Source organism: Physeter macrocephalus, chromosome 10 (assembly GCF_002837175.3).
Source record: "Physeter macrocephalus isolate SW-GA chromosome 10, ASM283717v5, whole genome shotgun sequence".
NCBI classification, from domain to species: domain Eukaryota; kingdom Metazoa; phylum Chordata; class Mammalia; order Artiodactyla; family Physeteridae; genus Physeter; species Physeter macrocephalus.
The window spans coordinates 4,714,469-4,726,741 of NC_041223.1; the positions used below are offsets into that span (position 1 = coordinate 4,714,469).

A 12,273-nucleotide genomic window follows, 5' to 3' on the forward strand; every position below is an offset into this window, starting at 1 on the left:
GACGCGCAGGCTCAGCGGCCACGGCCCACGGGCCCAGCCGCTCCGCGGCACGTGGGATCCTCCCGGACCGGGGCACGAACCCGTGTCCCCTGCATCAGCAGGCGGGCAGACTCTCAACCGCTGCGCCACCAGAGAAGTGCAAAGATTTTTTTAAAAAGAAAAAAGAGTTGAGTGAATTGAGGCTGGGCCAACAGACTTGTCTCAGCAAGTGGGTGAAGGTTAAAACATTTTCATCTCAGGGATTCCCTGGAAGTTAAGGAGGCATATATATGTGTATCCATATAGAGATATACACATACACACACATGCATGAATGTATACACACACATAAATATTACATACTTACATGCACACATGCATACCTAAACATATATACACACACATACCCACACATAAACATGTATATAATCACATAGATAAATATACACATTCACACACACATTATATATATGCACACAAAAATATATATACCTTTACTTACATATACATATCAAGACATAAGTGTATAGCTCAATACATATAAGTAACTAAAAGACTCACCATTATGAAATAATTTACCAAGTTTATTTTTATTTCTGATTTGCATTTTTTTTAATGAGAATCTCATATATTTTATGCTATATACCAATATACTACCAAAAGAAGGAAGGTACAGAGTTTACTCTACCAGCCTTGTTTCCTTCTCTCCAAAGCAGTGGTCATATCCCTTTTAGCCATTGTTCAAGGACATGGTTCTGGTAGAGTTCTAGATCTTTTCAGCATCCCACACCTTGGGCCTCCGGGCCCTTACTGCTCCGTTGCTGTCTGTGGACTAGTGTGCGCCCTTGTGCAAAATTCATCTCCCCTGGGCCCCAGGGCTGTCCTCCACCAGCATCCTTTTTCTCTCATGCCCTCAAGACACAGATCTCCAATGCTAAGAACCTGGCAGGCATTTTTCCATCTTTATAGCATGTGTAAATATGCATAGATAATAGTATATACACACAGGATATTAGTCTTAATTTCTGTATTAGTGCCCTAGGGCTCCCTTAATAAATCACTCCAAACTGAGTAGCTTAAAACAGAAATTTATTCTTTCACAGTTCAGAAGGCCAGAAGTGTGAAATTCAAGTTTTGGCAGGATTATTTCCTTCTAGAGCTCTGAGGGAGAATCACTCCACCCCTCTCTTAGATTCTGACTGTTGCAGGCAATTCTGGGCATTTCTTGCTTGTAGACGTGTGTGGTCAGGCCACTCAAGACGGCTGTTCTCTTGCTCTCTGTCCATCCCCTGCTTGACCAGTGCCTGCTTCACCTCCACCTACTCACAGGACTGACCTTCCTACATACTTGTCCCAGGCCCCAGCTAATGATTGCCCTGATCTAAAGATCAGGCCATCTCCACCCTGACAGCTTATCAGAGGGGCGGGGAAGGGCATGCCCCTCTGCTGGTTTCCCCAGTACCTGACATCAGTTCCTCCTGTAACTGATAACCTCTCCTTACCCCAGGAGGGAAGGCTGCTACCATGTCCTGCCCACCGTCCACAGCACAGGGTGGGGTGTCGTTCCAGGACCTTGCTTCCGACGGGTAAGCACCCCCGACCGTTCAACCACTGGGGTCTCCATTGCTGATTCCAGGCTCTTTTTCGGTCTCGAGGCTGGGCAAACACAGGGCCTGCTGGCCCGCAGAGGGCAGCCCACCAAGATGCAGCACTTCAATTTCTGCTTCCATCTTTTTCCTCACATGGCCTTCTTTCTCTGTATATCTGTGTCCCAAATGATCCTCTCCTTTCACTTATAAAGACACTAGTGAACGGATCTGGGGCTCATCCTAAATTCAGGATAATCTCATTTCCAGATCCTTAACATAATTACATCTGCAAAGACCCTGTTTTTAAATAAGGTCATGCTCACAGGTAGGGGAGTTGGGACTTGGACACACCTTTGTGGAGCCATGCATAACTCAATCCACTATAGTTGTTTCTTTTTTTCAAAGTGTATTAGGTGTTATTAAACTTCTCCCAGTCCTGATTTTCTCACTTAATAGTTCGTAATATGATTGCCTTCAAATTGTTGGAAAAGATCAATGTCATTATTTTAAGGAACTACATATTAGTTCGTTGTACAAGTGCAGCAAATTTTATTTAACCATTAGAATCCAAGCTAATTTCATTTTAGACACAGAATCACTTCTACCAGCAATTTTAGTAAAGAGTCTCCCCCTTTCTCACTGAATTCACTCCTTTGTCAAGTTTCCATAATATACTGGGATCTATTTCTAGGATTTCAATGTTGTTCCACTTCTTAATATAGAAGGAGTTGGATATTATAGATATGCCATCATATCATCAGGAAGAAGGATAACTTTATCTCGTCTTTACAAGATTCTGAAGACTATTTGTTTTTCTTATCTTATTAGATTTCTTAGAAATGTCAATAATATCAATAATAATAGTGATAGTAAATATCCCTGTCTTGTTCCCAGTTTTGTGGAAATTGCTTTAACATTTCATCCTTTAGAATAATGCCTGTTGTTGACTTTTTACAAATTGTCTCTTTCAAGTTTAAATTATTTCCTCCTAATTCTGATTTGCTTAGATATTTTATTAGGAATACCTGCTAAATTTCATCAAATATCTTTAGAATGAGTCGCTACGATTGTATTTTTTTTCTCCTTAAATTGGATGATGCAGCGAGTTGTGTAGAGATGTCCTGAGAGAGAATCATTCCTAAATTCCTGAAATAATGTCCAGTTAAATATATGTAACCTGGGGGGACACATGTTTGGATTTTGGGTGCCAATTTTTAACTGAGAATTTTTACATCTGTAGTTATAAGAGGGATGGTTGCTACAACAGGTTGCTTTTACGATGCTCTCCTTGTTGACTTCTAGCCTTTAAGTAGGTCATCAGTGGATTGGTGAGCTGCTCGGTTTGGCCTGTGGTCTGTGCCCACGTCCTCAGCCTCGTGTGGTTGCTGTTTTGGGGCGGGAGGGGCCTGCCCCTTCCCCACAGCCCTGTCATGACAATGTTCCCTCATACCCCTAATCTCTGCAAACCCCCTCGGTCCCCACGTTGACATACAGAGACTAGGCTTTTTTGTGTCAGGTGACATCATGATTATGAATGTGTCAGGAAGTGGCTTTAAAACCACATCAGTGAAATATACTCCAAGGAGGACAGAATAGAACCTGATCTAGAAGGAAAGGACAAATATCCATCAGCCAGTGTGTACACGTGGAATGTGTTTTCTAAAGAAACCGCAGGGAGTACTATAAATTAGAATACTGAATCTGTGAAATACATCGTCCCATTTCATAGATTAAAAGTGAAAGTCTTGTTTTAAGGTTCTCATAACTTACAGTGTTGCATCGTCCCTACGTGCCCTGGGAACATCACGGAGACAAGCCGTGGGTTCATCTCTTCACTGGACATTCCTCAGCGTATTCACAGATCTGTGCCCCGGTCGGTAAGAAGCAGTTCAGGAATCCACAATATTTCTAAATACCTTTTGTACCCAGGAGGCTGGAACATGCTGACAGCACCAAAGGCCAGGGAGACGGGACCGCGAGGCCGTCTCTCATAGGCCTTGACCCCGAGTCAGGGGCTGCGTGTTTGCTTTATTGAACAGCCTGGGGTGATGGTGCCGCTAGACAAACACGCCAGGCTCTCTCTCTCTCTGAAGAAGAGCGTTCTCCCCCAGCCTGGAATGTGGAAGGCAAACATTGCCCCATCTTTCCCAGCTAATGAGGATTCCTGGAATGTGTGAGCCGGGGCAGCTTGCCGCCCAGGACCGTGTTTGGGGAGACATCCCCCCCCGCAATTAAGGGAACTCTGAGATCATCAGAAGACAGGACTGTGACAGCGCCAGCCAAAGCAGCAAGACGGGGACAGCATAAAGCAAGGCCCATCAAGTGGACGTGACCTGTTTTTTCAGACTCTAAGAAAATTACCTATGAAGATTTCGCCACACAAAATTGTAAGAGGTTCAAAGCGACAGAAAAGTGTTCCTTATTTCCCAGTGCCGCTTCATCAGGCTGGTTGTTCCAACCCTGTAAAACTCCTTGCCGTTGGAAGGCAAAGAATGCCTCTCTGTAAGGACATACACTGCTATGGGGACCCCGAATGTGTGCACTGAAGGCCCCTCCCCTGCCTCACGTGCCCCTCTACACGGCAGAAGACTTCGATTCTGCCTCTCAACTTGCCTTTTCCTGATGAATAAGAGTGAACTGAGCGTACGACCTACCCCCGTCCGTCCAGCCTCTGGAGTGTTCCTTTTCTGGAAATGGCATGAGACCCAGACGGCTGGACGTCCCTGCCCTCGTGGGCCTTATGCCCCAGGGGACCTGGCAACCACCAGGCACCTCTGGGCATCAGGAGGTGGAAGTGCAGCAGCCTGTGCTTCCACTTCTGTCTCCACGTGTATCCAGCTCTGAATCGCACTGCGGGGTGGTGGTGAAATGCTCACACTTGTTGAAATGTCAGCGAAATCCAAGGCATCTCCAAAAATGGAATTCTATGGAACATCTCCTCAGAAGCTGGGCTAAATTTTGCCCTGAGAAACCAGAGCAGTCCCACCCCATGGAGCCAGGAGGAAGCATGGTTTGAAGGGGCTCTGGTGCTGGTTCAAGTGTTAGGAGTGCAACTTTGACAAGACCCGCTGGGAGGTGAGCTCCAAATTACCTGACATACCTTGGCCGCAACAGGAGCCGTGAAAGAAACACTCTTCTGAACGGATTACGGCTTCGTGCTGGGTAAACACACAACAAAGTAGTGTGCTTTAGTAGTTTTAATTAAAAATAACATTCATTGTTTTTCACTACTATAGCAATGCATGTTTGAGAAAATAAAGATAAGCCAGATTTCTTTAAAAAATTAAAACGCATCCAATATCTCATCATACACAGATAGCTCCTGCAAGTGCTTTGTGTACATTTATTTCCAAACCCCTCTCTGCCTAGATATGTTCATCTAGTTTTCACACAAAGAGACTCCTATTGTCATTTTCCTTTGTACCTCTTTCTTCTTCTTTTAATAATAGATCACAAACCAATTTCCATGTCATAAACAATTTTTGTAGAATATCATTTTAACAATCATTTATTTTGCTATTATTTAATGGCAATGTATTTTATTTCATTCTTTTTTCTATTACAAGGTGATGTTTCATTCTTCATTTCAATAAGCTGCTGGTTATTTTCTCAAATACCTTTCTTGGTTTTGTTTATTCAATATATTTCCTGGGTAACTGGCCTGAGCTCAGCTCCGGGGAGATGAGGATGAAGAGAATATGCGCGCTACCCCGCCCACCGCAAAGCAACGGAGAGTCTGAAGGAAGGGGCACACATCAGGCAAACATTTAAAAGCTAACCCCTAACTAAAGATAAAACTGTAAAGTCTTATCTAGACACGAGTAAGTGTCTTGGAGGAAAAAGAGAGCAGGCAACAGGTGAGAATCGTGATATTCGACCGGAGGCCTTGAGGAGGCCACCGTGCGATGAGGAGGGGACATTCGCGTAGGGCACAGTGCATGTGAGGCACCGTGATGAGTTGGCGGGAACAGAAGACAGGAGTCCGGGAGGACCAGGCCTGGAAGAGGATGCCCGGCTCAGCTGTGCCGAGGAGATGCAACCTGACTGTGGGTGCAGTGCGGGGATCCCCGAGTTCACACAAGAGACAGTGTGAGTCCGGGCTTGAAGACGACTTGGGCATCCTTGAGGGGCAGGGACAACGGTGCCACAGAGGTCTGCGTGAGATGCCAGTGGCTTGGCCTGGAGAGGAATGAGAGCAACTTTTTTTCTGTTTCTGCTATGGGATCTTTGCAGAACATTCAGAAAATACTGAAAATAAAAACCAAAGTAAACATCACCTCTGCTTCCACTGTCTGAAGAAAATCTCTGACCTATTTTGGCACCCCTTTCCAGAGTATGTTATGCCTATGTTTACATATAAGTGGTTTATTGTTTTTATAATAAAATGAGATCATCTCTGTATTATACGTGTGTTGTATAATACGTTTTCTGCTTACTATATCATTAATATAGTTCTATATTGATAAATAGACAATTAATCAGTCTAGAAATTTCCATGTTGATACGTTTATTAATTTAATACAAAGTAATAAAATATAGATATAAAAATGTCCTTAAGCAGACCACGATTAATGAACAGTAATGATGTTTCCCTTTTCGTATAAACAGTATACCTTCGTAACCACTACTTAGATCAAGAAACAGAATATTACCAGATTTCAGATCTTCCTCTTGTCGTTTTTCCGCCACTATCCTTTCTCTCCTCTTCAAAGATAACTACTAGCTTGACTTCTAATACCCTGGATTAATTTTGACTGCTTTTGAACTTTATGAAACATACAGTAATTTTTTAATGTATAATAGTAATATTATATAATAATTTTATCATAATAATTAAAATGTTTAAGTCCGTTATTAATGCGTTTATATAATTGTGTTTAATGATAATATATTTTAATTATATGGACAGTGTATTCTTTTGCCTGACTTCTCTCACCAAATTTTACGATTTTGAGATTCATTTATGTTATTACATGTAACTACAGTTTGCTCACTTTTCTTGTGCTAGCGTCTTTTTATATATTGATGATTATTTTCTTAGCATAAATTTGAAGAAGTGGGATTGAAAGGCCAAAAACCAAATATTAAGACATTTGCTAGGCATTTCCAGCTATTCTCCAGAAAAGATACACTAATGTATTCCTCCACCAGCCACGCAGGAGTGGGCCTGATTCTCATCCCACGGCCAACATTGGGTATTGACTTTATTTTTTAAATTTTTTCCAGCCTGATGGACAACTAAAACATTTATTGCTGTGTAACTCCTTTCAAATCACACTTTGTTAGGAATTTGCACAAATGCACAATATGTTTTTAAAAAACTGCTTTGTAGACTTTTCCCTTTAACAATATATCATGAACATTTTCCTGTGGTCTAAGTCAACAACTATGCCATCAACTTCAATTAATACGTAATAATCTAGAAGAGGGATATGTCTAAATTTACCTCCTGAGAGTTCACTATGCGAAAGGCACTGTTTGGGGTTTGTTTGTTATTTTTAATGAATTCATTGTCATATGTCTTTTAATTCTCATGGCAATTCTATGAATCAGGGTCTATTATTACGCACATTTTAACAACAAGGGAACTAGGGCACAGAGAGATTATGTAATAATTTGCCTAAGACTAAACCGCTAGAAAGGTTTGGAACCAAAATTTGAAACTGGGCTGTTCTGGTTCCAGCAGCCATGATTTTTTTTTTTTTTTTTTTTTTTTTTTTGAGCCGCTCCGCGGCATGTGGGATCCTCCCAGACCGGGGCGCGAACCCGGTTCCCCTGCATCGGCAGGCGGACGCGCAACCACTGTGCCACCAGGGAAGCCCCTAGCAGCCATGATTTGAATACCCTAAGTCCTGACTCTTTAAAGTAATTATCACACTTTTCTCTCCTTCAGAACAAAAGGTGTGGTTTATTTCCACTGCACCTTTGTAGCCTCTTGTAGATGGTAATTGTCCAATAAATCCACTAATGAAGTGCCCTACAAATGAGTGAAACAAAAGTTAATCACTGCTTGATTTCAAAATGTGCTGGTTTTGTTTCCTACAACATTCACACCGATAACTGTTGTTTTCTATAAACAAATTCATGAAGTCACTTTCATTTTACTTCTTAAGCTTTATACCACAAATGTTTATGGGTCCGAAGAACAGAAATTCCAGCATGTTTCTAGAAGTCAAATTCTACAGGACAAATTCCTCCTCAGTTAAGAGGAGGTTAAGTTACCAATTTCACTAGCAAATCGTGCCTTTGGGTTTGCTGCTTCCCTCACTGCAAAAAGTGTGGAGTGGCCAGTTCTAGATGGTAAAGTGGATGAGCTGATGCCTTGTCCAGAAAATTTCAGCATAACTTCTTGGCAGTTTTTCCAGAATTACTAGACAACTGACTTATTCCCCCACGAGTGTCTGGCTTTGGAAAGTGACGTTAAGAGAGAAGATAAGAGAAAGAATCAATGACTTCATGAGGTTTATTGAACATCTGAGAAACGTGAAAAGATGTCTGTAAAAATGACCAACCCAATGCAACTGTTTAGTATGGGTTAAAAACAGTGTGTTCAGCCAACCTCTTTCCACACAGCAGTAACCTAAATTGCTGTTTTCAAAAGCCAGTGCCTTTCCCTGCTCAACCCAATAGCTGTCACATGATTAATGTGCTGGTGTCTTATTAACTGCTCTGTTACAGAAGCTGTCCAATTCACAGCAACCCTCACTGCAGAGACCTTTCTGTTAAAAACCTAGTTGAAATCATGCTGTTCTGACTGCAGGCTACTGCACCTTTCTCCAAAACATCATAAAGAGCAAAGAATTATTGTTTCCAGAAATCCAGGCCATAAATCAACCCAGTCTGAGGACGGAAAATAAAATCATGAGTGTTTCCTTCATTCATATTCAAAAACCTATCCGTATAACAGCATATTTTGGAAAACGTCGGAGGACCTGTGGTGTGTGTGTGTGTGTGTGTGTGTGTGTGTGTGTGTGTGGTGAACAAGAGGTGAGAGCAATAGGAAGATTCGGGGAACGCGAAGGACAAAAGAAAGTTCAGCACCAGCTAAATAATTCCAAAGGCTTTGATCTTATCAGGCCCTTCCTTGCTGGAACAATATTTTAAGATTGTTAAAAACTGCCACCTTATCTGTTTGGCGCTATCTCACACTGTTAAACTTATCTGGTCCCGGCTGTTTGAGAAAAATGCGATGTGGCATGACCTTGTTTTCCCAGGACCTGACCTTAATATCTAATCAGCTGTATGTCTCAGTGAAGCCATCTAGAGATGTCACCTAGGCCCCCCTGGCAGCCAGTGGTTGAAAGGATGTTTACTTCTCCTCCTTGAGACATCTTCCAGCCCTACCCAGCAAGCCTGCCCTGCTAATCTGTGCACTGGGTCTTCAGGGGTGACGGGGTACTTGAAAATCGTGGATGCCCTTTCAGTCGAAAATAATTTGGGTACCTTTAGGTCAGTCGTAAAAAATGATCCGAGTTCCTCCTGAGATTTCTGAGGGGAAACTTCAATTTGGATGAAGAAAAACATTAACCACTCATGGCTGCTGTAGTGTTTATAAAACACAAACCCTTCTCACCTGTAACAGCCAGTTTGAAAGTCATACAATCCAAAGCAGTAAATACACACACACACACACACACACACACACACACACAAGCATGCATGCATGTGCACACATAGGAATACACATACACATATTCACACATGTGCACACAATACATGCACACACAGACGTGCATACACACACACACGAACTCTAAATATTACTCAAATAATTTTTTTTAGAAACGTCCAAAGGTGGCTTAGTGACCCCACACTGAAGTCTGAAAATTCCAGAGTGATCTAAAGAGATGTCAGAGTTATTAAAGTACCATTATATTAAAAGTGACATAAAAGGACCTGGATTTTTTTCTCTCTTGACAACTTTGGAATCATATTTGCTTTGTAGACAAAGCAATAGTTTCCTGCCAGCCTGGCGGGCTCAACCTGGAACCTGGAAATCAAGCTGTTTTCTCCCTGGTTTTGACACTGTCACCAGGAATAAGCGTCCCACCGTCACGACACCACCGCCGCCCACATCTCAGATCCAGGCAAGAAGGAGCCCTGACCCCTCTCTTTTCCTGTTACTATTCACGTTGGTTTACGTGGTCAGCTACAATCATACAGAATGCTCATGGATTAATTCTTGAGGATGCTTGTTTTCTACACAATAAGTTGTAACGTTGCCTCTGAACTTGAGACAGAAAACTAAGGGGGGTGCCAAGACCCCATCGGCCCTCCTCACCTCCGGTCTCCCCACGAAGCTGGGATTGGGGGATGAGGGGGACACCACGTGTCTGCTGGGGCCTCCATGGGAAGACGGCCGTGCTAGCAAAGGGCTCTCTGGACCGGAGTCTCTCCTCTACCCGCACGGCCCCATCCCCGGGCCACACAGCTCTCTCCACGGATCTGTGCTTCTGGCGGTGTCATTAGTAGTCCGGGACTACAATCCTTTCTGTGACAGAGTCCCTGACCCCCCGCCCTCTGTGAAGACAGCCGTGCGGATGGGGAGACGCTGGGCTCCTGCGGCCGAGCCCCACAGGGGGTGCATCCCCAGGGCTGAGCGGGGCTTCTGGAAGCTGCAGGACCCCCGGCCCCAGGACCCCAGGCTGGGTGCGTTGCTGCCCCCGCCCACAGGGCAGCTTAGGCAGTTATAGTTTGGGCTCCTCCTGAGGCTGTGGCAGCTCCAAACATCCCTGATCGCGTTTCCATCAGCCCCGAGCTGGTTTCCCTGCACGGCTCACAGGCCGGGCTCCACCGAGGTGACCCTGGAGGCTACAGGGAATGCCCACCTGCAGCCCTGAGTGCCTGAGCCTCAGCCAGGGGGAGAGAGGCCCAGTGAGACCCACATACGCTGGACTCCTTGGCTTTACGGGAGCCGCCTGCAGTTTCTGCTCTGCTTTCGGAGTCTGCGCCTTGCATCTAGAACCGCAGTCCATTCCAGTCGCCAACAAAAGACTCGGGATGCTTGCTGCCTGCTTGCTGTGTTGGGTGCCACTTTCCAAGGGCTTCTACACACCTGTGATTCGAGGCCTGGTTTTTAACTGAAGTTGCCCTCCCTCCTGCCTCTCTCACAGGCCCCCTCTCACAGTTTTCCCTGTAAACCAAACCCCCCTCCCCAGTGATGAAGCAAAGGCCCAGCCAGGTGGCAGGATTGCTTTTGTGTTGAAATCTCAGTCAGAGAAGAATTTTTAAGAGGTTTAGCGGCTGGTCTTCAAAACTCTTCTAAGGTCTGACAAGGCCTCCACATCTGAGGGTAACAGCTCTGTAGGATCAGACGCTGAGATATGACATCTCTTATCTGGGCAGACATAACACACCCAGGAGAGCAGCTAAGCCCGTCCTCACAGGCCGACAGCGCCTAGCAGGCTCCAGGACCTTCTTCCGGAGGAGTGGTACCTAGAACGAAGTGGGGCATTACCGGAAGGGGAAACCTTCCAAAGAGATGCTGAGCTTCAAGGTTACAATGTCAAATTGCAGAAAGGAGACGGCATGTCCCCCACTGGAAGGGACAGGAACAGGGGCCCCCGCCCGGTGAGAGATAAATCAGATACAGAGACGGTCCCCCCAACGGGCCAGAACATGATGGAAGGATCAGAATCAGCATCGCATCCTGGAAGACTGTGTGCAGAGCCCCGTAGCTGCTCCAGGGAGTTCGCCGTCCTGCTGTGACTTTGCATGAATCTCTGGCTCTGGCTGTTCACGGGGTGTCACATGCACCATAATTAGATTTTGGAAATGCGGACAGAGAGGGGGAAATGGAGTAATTAAGGTAACCTATCAGATGCCCAGCCTCATCCTCTAGAAAGGAGCTGATGTGCACAGCACGCGGGTTTCACACACCACCCTTCAAGGCCAGGGACGTCAGTGTGGTCATTGCGAGAATTCCAAAGCCACTCTGGAAGGGAGCCTATTTTCCACACCAAAGTCCAGGTGGCGAGTTTGTTAGCAGGGAGGACACATCCAGAGACGTGCCAGCAATGTAAGGGTGGCGGGCAGGGCACTCAGAAACTTGATTTTGCATTTGGGCCACACAATCCTGTTTTCGGAGAGAGAGCTCGAGGGAAGGGAAAGCAAAGCAAAGGAAAATTCACTATAAACTCGAGCTGGGGGCGGATCTCGCTTGAATAGTCAAACCAGCAGGAGATGCAGGGCTTCTGGAAGCTGATTCGGCCAAGGTGAGCTATGACACAGCAAGGGTCTTGAACTTTCAGCATATTTCACCCGAGCATTTGCTTTTCACACCAGGAGGCTAGCTTTTCACCTTCATTTCTGAGAGCGAGAATAGGAATCAAGGAACTGGAAGTAGAACCACCAGGTCTGTGCTCTGCCCGCCTGTGACTCAGGTCCAGGGAGGTGTCTGGGTTCACATCCCAGGTCCTCCTCATGTGAGCTGTGTTACTTCAGTCAAGTTACTTAACTTCTCTGTGCTAGGCTATTGCAGTCGAGACTCCCGGTTGGTCCTGTCTCCCTTTCTCCACCTCCCTGGCTAGCGTTCCCTGTCGCTGACTCTGGGCTTGGCCGCGGCCAACGGTACAGTAACAAGAGTGACACCAAGGGGGGAAAGTGGTGGGGGGATGGGGGTGGTGGTAGGATGAATTGGGAGATGGGGATTGACATGTATACACTAATATGTACAAAATAGGTAACTACTGAGAACCTGCTGTAT

At 45.1% G+C, this 12,273-nt stretch overlaps 1 long non-coding RNA gene across 3 annotated transcripts in view; it reads right to left on the reverse strand.

Moving 5' to 3' along the window:
- The window catches only part of LOC114487024 (uncharacterized), an 83,021-nt gene that overhangs the window by 35,644 nt on the left and 35,104 nt on the right, over nucleotides 1-12,273 (reverse strand). For 2 of the 3 annotated variants that reach the window (XR_003681595.1, XR_003681597.2), the window contains exon 2: nucleotides 4,669-4,726. This is a non-coding gene — a long non-coding RNA (uncharacterized lncRNA). Of the gene's footprint in view, nucleotides 1-4,659; nucleotides 4,727-12,273 lie in introns of all 3 variants that reach the window. The other variant, XR_003681596.1, reaches the window with a different exon arrangement.